The 17,614-nt window shown below is 41.7% G+C and overlaps 1 long non-coding RNA gene across 1 annotated transcript; it reads left to right on the top strand.

The window, feature by feature from the left end:
• Positions 1-3,636: 3,636 nt before the first annotated feature.
• Positions 3,637-4,788, top strand: LOC146889840 (uncharacterized). The gene is made up of 2 exons (XR_014999725.2): positions 3,637-3,804; positions 4,213-4,788. It is a non-coding gene; the product is annotated as an uncharacterized LOC146889840 (long non-coding RNA).
• Positions 4,789-17,614: the final 12,826 nt, after the last annotated feature.

The raw sequence follows: 17,614 nt of genomic DNA, 5'->3' as shown, positions 1-17,614 counted from the left end.
GAGTGAGAATTTGAATAAGTTTTGTGTTCTTTATACCTTTCTGCATTGTCTTAAATGCAGTAACATTAATTTACTTGTTGCTGTGAAACTACAAAATAGTTATTACCACTTGATGCACAAAATTTATGACTCTGAAGTTGGGCGATGAGGACTCATTCTTTAACAAACAGGTGAATTGTTTCTGTAAATGAAGCTTTGGGCTAAGAAGTAAGAATAGTTTGGGAAAGGAAGGAAAAGAAGCTGAATAATGGAGTCTGCAGAAATAACAGATCTTCAGAGAAAAGCTAGAGAGAAGGGGAGAATTAACCTCACACAGTTTCCCAGCGGCATCGGCCATGGCTTGTCAGAAGAAAAGCCCAGACAGCAATCGGTGCTCCTTGTGTCTAACAGGGAAACAAATGGACGTCAAATTGTGCTTGGCAAACAGACCTGAGAGCCACCTTCCAGCCATTTCTAAAGGGAATCACAACTTCTTGTTCCTGAATTTGTGGAGCGGCATCTGGGCCAACTCCTTCCCTTTTCTGACTAACCCAAAATGAACTCCTTATGCAAAATCTGGAGGTGCTCCAGCATACCCAGAGATCAGGGTTGTCAGCCAGCTGCTGGCAGCTCACACCAACTTTCTTTTCTTCTAAATGGTGCCAAAATCTGTTACTTTGCAGGCACAGGGAAAACTGAATTGGAGGTCCTAATTTGAAAATACCCGGAGCCTAAGAGCAGACTCACCTCAAGCCCCTAACAATTTGCTTAGGCTGTTTATCCAATTGCATTAAATATATTTAAATGTAGAGGGGTCACATGAGGTCACCCTCATTTATGTTCTGTATTTCAGTTATTCTTCTGTTGCTGTAATGAAATGTCATTAGCAAATGCTTCTTAAAGAAAGGAAGGCCTGGCCTCGCCTCACAGTTTGAGGGTACAGTCCATCATGGCGGTGAAGTTGATCAGGGAGCAAAGGGCAGTGGCAGCTCAGGCCTCAGATGGTTTTGTCTTTTTTATTCAGTCCAAGATTCCAGCTCAGGGTAAAGTAGGGAGGGCCTTCTCTCCTCGATTAACCTAACCAAGATAATCCCTCACAAGCAGGCCTAGAGGCTATGTTCTCCCAGGCAGTTCTAGATCCTGTCAAGTTGATGATGATCAACCCTAACTGTGATAATATGGAAAGGAAATTCTCCAGCCTGTCCCCGTGGCTAGGACAGGATCTGATTGTTAGTGAGAGGCACATCTACTCCTCTGGCAGCTCTTCACAAGTCAGCTGCACCTCAGGATTTCTTAGGGGGTCTGAGGAAGGAGCAGAGGTCCATTCCCTTTGAGGTCAAGGTGCAGGATTCCTGTTATGGTTTGAATCTAAAATGTCTCCACAGGCTTATGTTTTGAAAAGTTATCCCCTGCTGTGGAATAATCCTTCTGTACACTGTGAAGGTGTATGTTGCTCTTGTTGTTAATAAAGAGCTGAATGACCAAAAACTTGGCAGAATTTTCGGGGCAGAGAGAATGTTGGGAAGAGGAAGGGCAGAGTCACGGTAGTCAAAGGATCTCAGGGAGATGCAGAAGAAGCAAGAGATGAACATGCCATGCTGAAAAAAAATGGTACCGTCATGTGGCAGAGCATAGATAAGAATATGGGTTAATTTCAGTTGTGAGCGCTAGTTAGTAACAAGCCTGACCAAACATTTAAAATTGGTATTAAGTCTCTATGTAGTTGTTTGGAAGTTGACTGGCAGGACAGAGTTGACTGCTGGTACACAGAGAAACTCTGCCTACAGTTCCCAGAGGGCAGTGCTATTTTGGAAAGGGTGTACAGCTATTAGGAAGCAGGGCTGGGGTGCTATAACTGGTCACATCAGAGGTGGGAGTGGGACTTTACAGGATCTACTCAGCCATCAATTCTGGTTCTGCTCTCCTTTTTTCCTGGGCTGAAGTGAAGGGCACCTTCTACACACTCCACCTGCCATGGTGTGAGCCATTCCTCCATGCATTCCGGACTATCCTGGATTTAAACTCCCGAAACAGGGAGCCAAACGAAACTGTTTCTCCCCTAAGTTGCTTCTGTGAGGTATATGGATGAGAAAGTAACTAATATTACCCTCATGTCATCAAGGTCGTCAAAACGCAACCAAAGTCTTTGGTTCCTCAAGGGATCATTCCTAATTCTAAAGCTTTTATTAGATTGGCCAAGGAGACTTTTCCTTGCATAAATATGTATTAAGTTAGCATATATCAACCAACTTTGAAAAGTCTTAAGTCAACTATTTTCATAGATGTTTTAGCACACAGAATAGGGGACATGCACCTAGTTTGTCAAGATTTTCTATTTCCAGTTGAAAATGTTTTTGTTTCTTAAAATAGAATGTGCCAGAAGGATAACTACAGTTTAGGCAATAAAAATATCCAAGGATGTGTATCATGTTTGTTCTCTATTAAGCATGTGAGTTAGTGAGATAGTATGGTCTAGAGATCAAGGTTAGAAGTACCAAAGGGTTTCCTCATCCATGAAGTGGCCAATGATTCCACGGGGTTGTTGCAAAGATCAAGTAAAACAGGTAAGTGTCCAGTGCTGCCCTGCCACAGCTCATCCATGAAATCCCTGGACCACAATCCATTTAGCAAGCATCTTTGCAGTATCTTTCAGTAATTAATTGGGGTGTGTGTGTGTGTGTGTGTGTGTGTGTGTGTGTGTCTGAGTGCACATGCAAGAGTATACATGAAGGTGGTTTTCTCCTGTCCATATGTGTGGAGGACAGGGATTCACACACAAAAATGTTCCACTATTGCTTTTTTATCGTTTGTTTTTTGAGACAGGGTTTCTCTGTGTAACAGTCCTGGCTGTCCTGGAACTTGCTTTGTAGACCAGGCTGTCCTTGAACTCACAGAGATCCATCTGCCTCTGCCTCCAGAGTACTGGAATTAAAGGTGTGCGCTACCACCACCCACCACCCACCTTTCTTCTTCTTCTTCTTCTTCTTCTTCTTCTTCTTCTTCTTCTTCTTCTTCTTCTTCTTCTTCTTCTTCTTCTTCTTCTTCTTCTTCTTCTTCTTCTTCTTTCTTCTTCTTCTTCTTCTTCTTCTTCTTCTTCTTCTTCTTCTTCTTCTTCTTCTTCTTCTTCTTCTTCTTCTTCTTCTTCTTCTAAAATTAGGGTCTCTCACTGAACCTGAAGCTCCAATCTTTTTGGCTGTGAGTTTTTCTTAGAGAAAAACCGTTTTCCAGCTAAGGCATTAACTTCTACTCCCACCCATGGCTCCACTCCTCTACTACTGACTCTCTTCCTTCTTACCACCCGAAGGGTCAAACCCCAGCCTTCTCTCACCAGAGGTGAGAAGTGGTCTCTGGAACCATCTGTGACTATGGAAAAAAGAGCAGTATGGTTAGGCTCAGAATTTTCCAGTCTGGGGAAAATCGTCTGGGCTAATCTATGGTGACCTGCAGCTGGCCAGTTTCCCCGTGCAGCTGTGAAGGGAAGGACAAGTGAGGGAGTGCAGACTCAGGCTCCCGACAGGAGTCAGCTAGACCGCACAGGCCTCCCTGCGTTGGCTGCTCACAAATCTTTGTCTCATCCTGAACTCCCCAGTCTGCCTTTGGTGTGGAGCCTGGGTGGAAATAAACATCTGAAAAACAACCTTTCCTGTCCCTCTGCCTTCCAGTCATAACAACGCTAATGCTTCTGCAGGCTAAGTGCCTGCTGCCCACTAGGGCAAAGGTTAGGAAGTATTGCGGAGAAAGAAAACAATTATGATTTCTAGACATCCTTGCAAGAAAGCCTTTGCTTTATTCCACGTAGTTGTCGGGGAGGCACAGGAAAATGAGGTAATTGGGAGTATGGGGAACTTTGGAACTTGTCTGGGTGGAAATTAGTGAAGCAAGAAATCATAGGTTGCGGGCAGTGAGATGGCCCAGCTACTGAAGGCTTTGCTGGAGTCTTGGGAGTCTGAGCTTGAAACTCGGAATACACACAGTGGAGGGAGAGAACCAACTCCTACAAACTATCCGCTGACACCCGCATGTCTGCCCACCCCACAAATTAATTTTAAAAATTAACAAAAATAGGAAGGGAAGTCACATAGTTCCTGGGGCTGTGGAATGGAGTGTGGAGGGGAGGACGGGAGGTGGAGCTTCAGCGTGCTCTCTTCTTCAGCGTCCTCCTTTTCTTCCCGTGCTGCTTATTCTGAGAGGAGTTTCACGTTCAGCACTTTTGTCTTTTTATCCTCCTCGAAGCCCTCCTCACGTTCTGGAAGAACCAAGAAATACCGTGGCTGACACGTTGCAATCCTTTGAAGCCAGACCGAGTGTGTCAGCTGACTGACTCCATGACTTCCACCCGCAGGGACTGCAAAATGCGCACGTTCAGCCCTGGGTATGGACTGCTGTACTCAAAGGCTGGGCCAGGCTCCAGGTTTTTTCTCTTTGATTCATGGATTAAAGTGGAATTTTCCAGAAAGGTTTGCTCCAGGAAGAATCCTCTTTGGTCGGCAGGTTCTTTTGCACGGCAAGACAACACTGCTCCACACCATCTTGCAGGCAGGGGCAGTTCGTTTCATCAGCTGTCACACCTACGAGGAAGGAAGAAAGGAGCTTTCTCTCAAGAAAGGATTTGATTTTGGTGTGGATTTCACTGGTTCGCATAAAAGAGCCATGAGCTTATTGGTAAAGTGTACATAAAAGGTATTCCTCTGTTTCAGTAAACGATACGTTATTAGGAAAGGAAAGCTGGGCAAAATTTCCTTGAACAAATCACTTGCTTTTTCCTGCCTTACCTTCCCCATCTAAAAAGTAAAAGAGTTTTTAATTGTCTTTGCATTTTCTAGACTTATTATTATTATTTGAAAAATAGTTGAGCATTAGCCATTTAAGAAATTAAAGGGGATGATTAGAAAACTGGTTCAGTGATTAAGAGCACACACCCATCTTGTTTCCCGGCACCCACATTGGGTAGCTCACAGTCATCACCTAAAGTCCAGATCCAGGGGACTGATGCCCGTAGCCTTCACAGGCATCCTCACGGGTGTGCACGGATTCATTCACAGACACAAACACGTATACACATACTTAAAAATGGAATAAGTCTTTTAAAAATTAAAGGATGGTATCCTCCCATTTAAGTGGGCTCTAGTTGACAAATTACAAATTTTTGACTGATAAATTATTTATTCTCTCAACCCCAGGTGATGGTTGATTGTATTTGCTAGACATTAGAGATATCTAAGGAATTTTTTTTGCTTGCATGGTAATAATAATATTTAAAAATAAAGTTTGAGATATTGGTCAATGGTAAAGCATGTGCTTAACAAGTGCAAAGTTCGGAATTCTATGCTCAGAATCTCATGCATATGCACAGGCGCGTGCGCACACACGCACACATACACACACACACACACACGCATGCAAGCACGCACACATGGGCAGGGGGTAGAAAGAAGAAACAACAGCAACAGAAACAAAAACTTGAGCTTCTAGTGCCAAAATTGCTGTCTCTAGGATGAGATATTAAGTGGGGCTTGCTGTCCTACTCAGTGACGAGGACGGATGTGAACACAGGGTGATAACTTCATTACCTGAAACGGAACAGTGGCATCAGGGACATGAAACCCAGGACTTATGAAAGCCTTTGAGTCACCAAATTGTTCCAAACCATGGGGCGTGAGCAAGCAGTGGCCCACGACGAGGCATCACCCTCACTTCCCAACTACTCTTTATGGGCTATTTTTGTAGACAGCCACTCTCTGTGGTGGGAGTGGGAACGGGCAGGAGCAGAGCAAGGAGATGTGGTGTCCTTTGAAGTGAATGCTGAAAAAGAAAAGTCTTACAAGGGAGGTCCTTACTTACCTCACTCCCTATATTCTTCCTATTCTCAGAAACTCGCCTAGAGAATCTAAAATCCGTTTTTATCCAAGTAACTTGTCAGAGGACAGTCCACAGTTAAGCCATCTTTGTCTTCAGAGGGTGTCGCTCTCTCCTGTGTTACATGTGAGTGAATGCTGGTGGTTCTGCTCTGGACCTGCCCGTAAGATGCAGCGATATTCAGAGAACGTCATGTGTCTGTGCTGTCTTAAACCTCATTGGTGTAGATGGATTCCTACGGTTCAAGTTAGTATCAGTGAGACTGACGGATGCCAGAGAATCTGCAGTTCTGAAACATCAGATAAATTCTACCTGCCTTATACTGAAGTGTCCTAGAGAAAACCTATCCATGATCCTTTTTAGACAGAAAAGGAAATTTGTGCATCCCATCCTGGAGGTCTCCCTGTCATTTCCTTATACCAGCTCTGGGCCCTTGCCTTGGAATTGTGGACAGACAGAAGCCATTATAGATTATGGTCATAAATAGCCTCTTGACTTTATTACTAAATCCAAGCCCACCTTGCTGTTTGGGCTTGATGATTTTTCTAATAATATTTGTTAAAAGTAAAGAAGGGTTGAGTCTTCTGGGAATCTACTAACACATCATAGCAAATCTTTTAAACCTTTGTCTTTTTGAGACAGAGTCATGTGTATCCTAGGCCATTAAATTTCTGATCTTTCTGCTTCCACTTCCCAAGTTCTGGAATTATGGGTACATGCATTGTTGCATTTGATGCGTGCAATATCATGCTTGGTGCATCCATTGCCATGCTTGGTTTCTATTTTAAAAGATCTTTTTAATGGACAAGATGCAGAGATGGTGGTCAAGAGCACTTTTTGCTCTTGCAATGCACCTGGGTTTGTTTCCCAGGGCCCACATAGAAATTCACAAACATCTTTAACTCCAATTCCAGGAAATTTAAAGCCTTCTCCTGGCCTCTGTGGGCACCAGGCTCTCATGTGGTATGCATACATACATGCAGATAAGACACTCATACTGGTAAACTTACAAAATTAAATTTTAATAATCCCTTTGATGGGAGTAATTAGTAAAATATTAAAGCTATGTCCATCATCAACAACAAACACCTCATACTACAGAGTGGGAATAATGTTTGCCTATAGGGAGCTCACAGTCTAACTAATACACATAGATACTGCTATGTTAAAGAAACCAACAGCCTAATAAATCCTTGTACCAGAAGGATGAACTGATCTCACTGAGGCTCTGGGTTTAGGGAACCAACTTGGGATTCAGCCTCTCCATAGTCCATAATATGAATGTCTCTTTAATGGTTTCTTACATTAAGACCTAACTACTAGAATAAAAACAGCATTCAAGACCAATATAGAATAAAATCATTCTACCCTCTGGAGCTGTCTAGTGTTATGTCAATTTGACTCAAGTTAGTATCATCATAGTGGAAGGAATCTCAATTGAGAAAAATGCCTTCATAAGATCCAGTTGTAGGCAAATTTATAGGGCATTTTTTTCTAGTTCTTCATGGGGAGGGCCCAGCCCATTGTGGGTAGTGTCATCCCTGGGTTGGTGGTTCTGGGTTCTATAAGAAAGCAGGCTGAGCAAGCCAAGAGGAGCACCCGTCCACGGCCTCTGCATCAGCTTTTATAGCCAGGTTTCTACCTGGTTTGAGTTCCTGTCCTGACTTCCTTCGATGATGAACAAACAGTATAGAAGTCAAATAAACCTTTTCCTTCCTGACATGTTTTTGTTTGTGATGTTTAATTACAGCAATGGTCACCTTAAGACAGAAATTGGTACTAGGATCATGGGGTATTGCTGTGGTCAACCTGACCACATTGCTTTTGGAAGGATTGTGGTAGGAGGTTGGAACTTTGGGCTAGAAAAGCTCTTGAATGTTTAGAGCTCAGTGGGCTATTATTTAGGGGGTCAGAAGATGAAAATGTTAAGAGCAATGCAGACAATGGAGGCTTGGCTGGTGAAATTTCAGAGGAAGTACAAACTCTACCAGGCTTTTTGTGCGAAGAATCTGTGGTGTCTGGTCAGCTGGAGCTAAAGAATCAACTGTGATTAACAAAAGACCAGAATCACTAAAGTAAACCCTTTGCTTTGCTGGAACAATGAATGCTGGTCTGCTTGGCCTGAAGAATTAACTGGGGTTAAGACACCAGCACCACTGAGGTGAAGTCTTCTGGGAGTTCCTTTCTCAGGGCCAACACACAGAGGCCATGTTCCAAAGGCGGCCAAGGTTGCACCCCATGTTGGCACCTAAACTTGGTCATGTAAGAGTCATCCAGGTGGTACTGGTTTGAAGACATAAAGGGGTTATGGAGAGCAGCTGAGGCTTGTCACTGTGGCAGGGCCTATGATCTCTGAAGAGAGCCCAGGACAGACTATCGGTGAAAGTGCAGCCCAGCTGCAGCAGAAGATGCCACCAGTAACAAACAGGATGAGCAGTGGCAATGAATGGAACCCGGGGAGACTGGAAGACAGACAGTCTGGGTGTGTTGCAGAGTGCAGAGCTGGCAAAGTGACCCAAGTCCTTTGAGGGGACCCAGAAGATGGTAATTGAATCTCAGACACGGGCTGAGTTATCTACACGTCTAGAGTTTGGTTTGCTTAGATTTGGTTGTAGTAACTGTGCTCTGGTTCTTTTCTCCTGAAATAAAGAAGTTCTTAACTTTGTTTTTGATTTTATAGGACCCCATGGTTGAGGGACTTTCAATTTTAAAAGGGATTTGGGGCTTTTAAAACAGACTGGATTTTAAAAATTTGTGTTTGTAAGATGGTGGGGCTTTTCAATTTGGTGAAATATTTTATATTGTAATGTTGATAGCATGTGATTTGGGGGATGGAAGAGAGGTTATGGCTTAACACCTTTGATTAAGATTTGTCTTTACAGGGCTGTCCAGGGGGCTCAGAGCAGCTTGCCATCAGACTTGATCATCTTAATTTTATCCCTTGGGCTAACACAGAAGAGAGGACTCCCACAAGGTGTTCTTTGGCCTGCACATGCGCACGGTGGTATGAGTGTAGCCCCCTACAAACAAACAAATATGATTTTATAAGTTCACGCTTCACAATGTGGGTGTGGCTCAGCAGCTGTATTCTAGAGGGGACGCTTCCTTTCCAAGCGGGCCAGAGCCGACAGGAGCCAGCTCACAATGAGCCATGTTTGTTCCTGACTCCCGGAGGAGTGTGTCCAGGTGATATCTGCACAATTAAAGGCTGTCTAAAGTCCCAGTGAGCCACGGTGCCTGTTGTTGTATCAGGTGGTGCCGTCAGAGCACAAGTGAGCACACGGCAATGAACTTAAACAGCCCAGGAGTTTATGTTTTCCCGTAGCTTAAAACTTGCTTGCTGCAAATCGGTATCCAGGACAACGGGCCAACTCTAAGAGGCACGGCAGTTTTGTTTTATTCTTTAGTCCCAGGGTGTCTGGTTCGCTTAGCAAACTGAAACTAATTCTCCGCTCCTTTTCCTGAGGACTTTCTGTCATTAGGCCTGGAAATCATGATAATCCAGACAACAAAGTGCTAAGAATCTCTCTCTCTTAATTTTGGGAAAGAGAAAGGGAATTTCTAAATGTAAGTGCCAAGTTCTGAAAGTCACTTAGTCTCCTGAGGCCTCTTTATAATACTCGGACCCAATCATAAGGATTTGAAACTGTAAACTCCCACAAGTGCCTGAAAAATGAAAGAAAAGAAAAAATGTAATTTTCCCCAAATGTCAGGCTGAAGGCAAATCTGTCTGACATAAGAAACATAGCCCTTTTCCTCCCTGGAGATCAGTCAGCTCTCAGGTCTGCCTGGGACAGGTGCTTGTCAATCAATCTACCTTCCAGAAGCCAGGAGCACCTTCCCTGACACCTGCCATATGGCGAGGGACAAACTTGAACTCTGATAATTGATTTTATGCACATGAAGAGAAAGAGAGAGAGAGAGAGAGAGAGAGAGAGAGAGAGAGAGGAACAGTGACAGTTCATCAAATGGTTGCTGACACTTTTTATATAGAACACCCAGGAAGAGGCAAGAGGCTGAAGGTGAGTGCCCCAGTAGTCAGAGCTACACAATTGACGCAAAATGATTTTCTTTTCATGTTTTCCTTGTCATGTGACACAGTCCACTGACTCTCCACTTGTCGAGGCAAAGACATCTGTCCCCAGGTCTCTGGTGTGCATGGGATGGAGCAGAGCTGGAATCGGAGACAGGGGCAGAGTGAGTGGAAATCAGGCAGCGGGCAGCATGGTACCCCAAGGGGAGCATTTCCCCTCCTGTGGAACTCCTGTTTCCTCTTTGCCTGGCACACTTGTGGAGTGCTAGGAAAGCCCTGAAGGCGAACTGTGTTAGCCACACAAGAAAGGCCAAGTAGAAAGAGCTCAAAGGCCCAACTGAATTTTAAAATTGGTGCTGGCCATTTGTGATTGTTTTGTGTGTGTCTAATAGAACAGTTGCTCACAGATGGCTATGTGTCATAGGCAGCATCTCAGAATCATAAAAAGAGACTGAATTTTTAAAGTTTGAGTTTGTAAAACTGTGTGGCTTTTCAACTTTATAAAAATTTATGTATATGTATATATATGCATATATATATAGTGATGTTGATGGGGGATGATCAATAAAGGAAAGGTTATGACTTAATAATGATTGGTCTGTGTGTCAACTTGACAAGGGGTCAGTTGTGTTTATGACAAGGGTCAGCGAGTTTTATGTCAACTTGATAGAAGTCTTCTATGAGGAGGAAACCTCAATTGAGAAAATGCTTCTATAAGACCCAGTTGTAGGCAAACCTGTAGGGCAACTTCTTCATTAGTGATTGGTCTGGGAGGACCCAGCCCATCGTGGGGTACAGAGATCTGTGGGCTATGGGTGTCCTTTTCAGGTTACACCATGTTCTAGCTTGGACATGTGTGGTCTTGGAATATTCTCAGCACCGCATTTGGAGTAGTCTGGGGTGGACAGGAACGGCATGGGAGGTAGTGTTTGCAGTTCCTGTGGTGTTTCATTTTTCCCTCCCCTTATTTGTCTTCTGTGTTTATGAGAGGACAAATAGGAAAGCTCTCTTCAGAGCTCTTAAAATAGAGACAATTGAGTTGGGTGTGGGCTCACTGCATCCGAGACCAAGCTTGCAAGTACTCCACCCCTTGATAAAATTATAGTCGGTTACCAACTGTCTGGAGTTCTGTGTCTGTGTTGCTAAGTATGTAGGTTTAGAAAGATGGCAAACAGGGCAGTCTTGGCAACAGAGAGTGTCACTGGCTTTGCATGTGTGTTGGGGGTGGGACATAGGTAGAAGACAGGCACAGCTGTCTGCTTCAGGGTCCCATAGCATCTTGGCCCTCATCTACTGCACACACAGGGAACTGTTTGTTCATCTAGGTGCCTGTGCCATCCTGAAGTTAGGAGATGTCTGCCTCAGGTTACTCCAAGAAGGCAGTGCCAAGAGAAAAGATCCCTGCTGAAGTCTGTGGTTAGCATGTGCAGGATGGTCATATCTCACAGTCTCTAGTGATGGGGATTTTTTAATCCTGTGAAAAGCTTTTCTTCTTAGTGGGTTTAGATTCTCTGGGAATCTCTTGCTTTATGCCAAATAAACCCAAACGTGGCTCTAAAAGCTCTCACAGTTTTTTCTTTTTGTTTTTCTTTTGTTTATGTTCATGTGTATGCATGTTTGCAGGTGTGTATGCATGTGTGTGTGTGTGTGTGTGTGTGTGTGTGTGTGTGTGTGTGTGTGAGAAAGCCTGGGGTTGACATTGAGAATAGTCCTTGATGGCTTTCTATTTTATTGTTGAGGCAACTTCTCTCTACTGAGCCTTTTTTATTAATCTAATCAGCCAGCCAGCTCTGGGGATTGCCTGTTCCCACCCTCCAAACACTGTAATTAGACCCATCTGGCATTTACATGGGCACTGAGAATCCCAACTCTATCTCTTTTGTTTGTATGGCAAACCCTCCACCCACAAAGCCATCTCCACTCACCTTAATTTTTCTTCTAAAAAGTGACATTCAATTGTTATTGTTTACTATTTAGTAGGCTTCACCATGTTATTCTGTTTTCTTATGCATTCATAAACCCCAACTGATAGAGGATCTCCAACCTTCACACAGGAAAAAGAGTAGTTTTCATTTGATTCATAAGTAGTTCTTTTTTAAATGTCTTTGTTTTCTTAGTCTAGGAAAATTAAAATGACAGTCCCCGTAGAAATACAAACTGAGCATTCAAAGTGAAGGCGTCTGTATTTTCATTCCCTGGCTATTAGTGTGGTCACCTATACCTGTGTGTGACTGGGTAGGTATTTAATTACTTTTAAAAGATTTGTTTATTTTTTATTGTTTTTATTGAGCTATACATTTTTATCTGCTCCTCTCTCTTCTTCCTCTCTCTCCTTCTACCCTGTCTTGTGACTTCCATGATCCCAATTTACTCAAGGGATCTTGTCTCTTTCTCCTTCTTATGTAAATCCATGCATGTCTCCCTTACGACCCTCTTTGTTGCCTAGATTCTCTGGAGTTGTGGACTGTGGGCTGGTTTTCCTTTGCTTTATATCTAAAAACCACCTATGTTTGAATACATATTATATTTGTCTTCCTAGGCTTGGATTACTTCACTCAATATAGCTTTTTTTCTAGATCCATCCATTTGTCTTCAAATTTCACAATGTCATTATTTTTTACTGCTGTGTAATACTCCATTGAGTAAATGTACCACATTTTCTTTATCCGTTCTCAGTTGAAGGGCATCTAGGTTGTTTTCAGGTTCTGGGTATTATCAATGATGTTGCTATGAACATAGATGAATACATGCCTGTAACATGAGGGCCTGTTTGTTGGGGTTTCTGTCCTGTCCAATTCCTAAAGCTGGCAAGTCCCAAAGAAAATCACATAAAGGTCTACATAAGTTATAAACTGATTGACTCAGGCTTTTTTAAAACTCTTATAACTGATATTAGCCCATTATTCTAGTATATGTTAGTCACATGGCTCGATACCTTTTTCAGTAGAGCAGGTCACATCTTCCTTCATCCGTGTCTGGGTAGGACTGGGGAGGAATGGGCTTCCTCCTTCCCAGAATTCTCCTGTTTTCCTGACCCACCTCTACTTTCTATCTGGTTGTCCTGCTATACTTCCTGCCTGACTACTGGCCAATCAACATTTATTTAAAACATAATTGACAGAATACAGAGTTGTCCAGCACCACGTGTCCTTGTGGTACGATTAAACATGCTTTGGGTATATACTCAACACCAGTATTGCTGGGTCTTGAGGTAGGGTGTTTTCTAATTTTCTGAGAAATTACCACACTTACATCCAAAGGGGCTGTACCAGTTTGCACTCTCACCAGCAATGCAGCATAAGTTGTCATCAGTGTTTCTGATCTTGGCCATTCTTACAGGAGTAAGATGGAATCTCAGAATTGTTTTTATTTGTATTTCTCTGATGGCTAAGGGTGTTGAACATTTCCTTTAGTATCTTTCAATCATTTGAGATTTGTTTGTTCAGAGTTCTCTGTTTAAGTCTGTACCCAATTTTTTATTGGATTATTTGTTCTCTTGATGCCAAGTTTCTTGAGGTCTTTGTATATTTTGGAGATCAGTCCTCTGTCGAATGTGGGGTTGGTGAAGATCTTTTCCCAATCTGTAAGCTGCTGTTTTGTCTTGCCGACTGTGTCCTTTGCTTTACAGAAGCTTCTCAGTTTCAGGAGGTCCCATTTATTAATTGTTTCTTTCAGTGTCTGTGCTATTGGGGTTATATTTAGGAAGTGGCCTCCTGTGCCAATACATTCAAGTGTACTTCCCACTTTTTCTTCTATGAGGTTCAGTGTGGTTGGTTTTATATTATGGTCTTTGATCCATTTGGACCTGAGTTTTGTACATGGTTATAGATATGCATCTATGTTCATTCTTCTACATGTTGATATCCAGTTATGCTAGCACCATTTGTTGAATATGCTTTGTTTTTCCATTTTGTATTTTTAGGTTTTTTTTGTCAAAGATCAGGTGTTCATAGGTGTGTGGATTGATATCTGGGTCTTTGATTTTATTCCATTGGTTCTCCTGTCTGTTTTATACCAATACCAGGCTGTTTTCATTACTCTAGCTCTATAGTAGAGTTTGAAGTCTTGGATTGTGGTGCCTCCAGATGTTCCTTTATTGTACAGGATTGTCATATTTATCCATTTTTATTATATGTGTACAGGTATTTTACTGTACGTCTGTGCATCATGTACATGCAGTACCCAAGGAAACCAGAAGAAAGTATAAGGTCCCTTGGAACTGGAGTTAAAGGGCTTGTAAGTCTTCATGTGAATTTTGGGAATTGAACCTGGGACCTCAGGAAGAGAAGCCAGGGCTTTAAACCACTGCGCCATCTCTCTAGACAGTTCCTACCAAGCTGGAGGCGAGAGTGGTTTACTATCTGTGTGGCATTTTCCATGTCAACACAATAGTTATAACTATTATTGGACTCTGGGGGGAGGAGTCCCTTTACGTTCCCCAGATGATACTGGGAAATGGGGTCTCCTCCTTAGTTTCAATGAAAGACTTTAAGAATGGACTGAAATGAGGTTAAAAGGAAAGCCCATGGCAGGGAAGGTGTAAATCTCGACAACTGCCTGGAGGAGGAGAATGGAGCAGAGAAACAAAGAAGATCTGACTGTGGGCTACCAGGAAAAAGGAAAACTTAGCTCGGCAGTTCTCAACATGTGGGTCCTGACCCCCTGGGGAGGTCTAGCAACACTTTCACAGGGGTCACATATCAGCTATACTGCATACCAGATGTTTACATTTTACATTATGATTCATAACAGTACAAAAATTACAGTTAGGAAGTAACAATAAAAAAAAGTTTGATGGTTGAGGCTCACCACAACATGAGAAGCTGTATTACAGGGAAGCAACATTAGGGAGGCTGAGAACCGCTGACTTAGGTTCTGCCTAGCATCCAAAAGAAAAACAGAAAAAAAAGGAAAAGTTAAGACTAAGAAGATGGGCAGGCTAGAAAAACCCTGTGACTTTGAAGAAGGACGCTTAGAAGAAATCCCACACTAGCTCAGAATTGAGAATAATAGAGGGTTATTTATTTAGGGGTAGACTCACAGATCACAATCCTCTACTGGAACAGGGAATAGCAGCTGAATCCCGCAGCCGGAAAAGAGGCCAGATGCGTGCTTTACATAGGCATAAATAGTACAAGAGGCCACAAGTGGACAGGTAACTTAAAGGCTACTGGTGGTAGGAATTCCTACAGCACCTCCCCCTTTTGCTTAAATAAGAGAGTTGTAAGCCTAATACAAAATTATATACAATAGGAACAAATATATCAAGCAAGAATCATGTGATAAATGTTTCAATAATTATCCTATCCTAATGAGTTTAAGTCTTGTATAGTAAATAACTTGGCCAAGTCATGAGAGGAAAGTAACTAGAACTATCTAGTCTTCAACCCCATCGAAGATCCGAGAAGGGAAGTAATATTACTTGAGTAAGCAGGAACAACTTCCAAAATGTGCAACAAATGACAGAAACAACTGGTACCTAGGCAATCACCCAAAGTCTCATTTTCAGTGTTGGAACAACCAAATTTGGCTAAGGCCTACAGTAACTGACAGACCATTTTCAGAGGCAGGAAATTTTTCAAAACCATCTTATCCTGTCTTGGCAAGATTTGATAGTCTTTTGTCTTGTATCCTGCTTGTCCTGGCCAGACATCATGCATTTTGTCAGTGGTCAAGGCATGGGCAGTTCCTCACCCAAAGGCAGTTTTGCCAAGAGGAAAACAAGCTCCAAGTGGAATGTCTTGGGTGTTCAATATTCTCTCGGGAGTAGATTGGTGCTGCCAGGAGCAATCGTGTCTCACTTCAACAGAACCCTAAGTTATTTAAAAACCATACTCCATAGCTCTTTGAAGTGGTTGAATCTATGCAGAATACAATCTCTATCTTTCTAAAGAACCTGATTAGTCTAACTATTAGTATGACAAACGTAGATGACTATTGATCTATAATTCTTAATGCCTATATAACTTAAAAGCTAAGACTTCATATTAGAATATTATACAATAAACAACTATGCAACAAATGAGGACAATGACCTCAAAATGTATAAATATCTTGATCAGAGGTAGAAATGTACATTGCAATATGATAAATATATCCTAAAATTGTATCAATATACAAAAATGTTTTAAGCAGAGGTACAAGCATGCATGCATACAATATGACAAAATAGCTTTGCCTAGTTATACAAATATTGTGGATGAAAACAGGAACATATTCAATATAATTTAAATTTGTACCAGTATACAAGAATCCATACCAATGTAAATTGCCTATCAATAGCTCACAAGTATTCACTCTATTACTCACTATTATTATTAGTGTAAGATCACACTAATCTATTATTCCATCCAATTTCTCCCACTTTTTTTCAAAGAGATCCCTGAGTTTACATAATTCTCCCCCAACTCCAACCCTACACCAATTATAATAAGACCCTAAATGATGTCCCTAACCCTAAGGACAAACTTTGTTGGGAGAGGGGACATCGTCTTTTAGAATTATTTCCAGCTGTCATGGGGACAATGTTCTTTTTATGAGATCCTGTGAAAGTAAAATGATGGTTACATTCCAAGATTACTGTCTGGTATAATTGCAAATAGTCTCTGAGTATTCAGTAAGGTTTTGCTGAGGTTCCTATTTGGAGTTCTTGCCAGAATATTGTAAAAAACTGCACTGTTTCAGCTAACCAAGTTGAAACCATCTTGAGCAGGTGGTACCCAAAACAGGTCTTATAGTATCACTATCAGCATCATGACATCATATCAACCAGCGGGGGAGTTGTTGTGGGGCCCCATGTTCTTCCTTGAAACTTCAAATATTACTGCATGAAAATTCATTGTTCTTTGTGGAAAATATAAACATTATTTATACAGATACACACACACACACATGCACACATATTCAACGAAAGGTACAATAAAGAAAAAAAGGTATGAAGAAAAGTAAAATGTTTTCTAAATTCTTTTTTTCTTTCTGTCCCATATCATGGCTCCTGATATGAAACAGAAACTCTGAATTTTTCTTTTAACAACATGCTTGGATTTAGAGAAGGACAGAGTCGGTGTCCAACTCCAAATCTAGCTTCAATTTTTAAGTGAATTATGATTATTATTTTAGTTTCTGTTTTGAAATTTTTAGCCTCAGATGACATGTCCTCATAAATCATAATTCTCTTCACTTGGTGATCCTATCTGGATAATTATATTTTCTTTTTTAGACATCTAGATGTCCAGGATCTCTTGACCTTTTGAAGATGAATATTTTCCTGCAAAGACAAGAACAGAACCCTGCCCCAACCCTTATGAGGTTACCTTACCACCTGTATGGTTGTCACCATTGTGGATGAGCTGTTATTTCACATTTTCAAGAGATTTCTTTTTTCAAAGCAAATCTTTATTAATTTTGAAGGTATCCATAGTTTTTTTTCTCCTGTGGAAACAAGAGCAAAACCCCTTCCCCAACGTAGCACATCTCTCCTGGTTTCCATCCTTGAAATACACCGACTGATTTAATTCAGAAGACTTTTCTATTATCCAATGTCTCTCTGCTGCTGTTGTCCCTTTCTCATTAACGTTAAGAAAATTCAAGGTTAGTAAAGCATTATGTAATCTATTTCTGGGGGTATTTTCTATCCCTTTCTGTTTGTTTAATATATCCTTTATAGTTCTATTTGATCTTTCTATAACTGCCTGACCTGTAGGATTGTGTGGTATACATACAATATACTTAGTATTATAATAAGCA

This window comes from Myodes glareolus, chromosome 26 (assembly GCF_982192425.1).
Source record: "Myodes glareolus chromosome 26, mMyoGla1.1, whole genome shotgun sequence".
Taxonomy (NCBI): Eukaryota; Metazoa; Chordata; class Mammalia; order Rodentia; family Cricetidae; genus Myodes; species Myodes glareolus.
The sequence above is the reverse complement of the archived record's forward strand: the minus strand, read 5'-3'. Positions and strand labels throughout refer to the sequence as shown.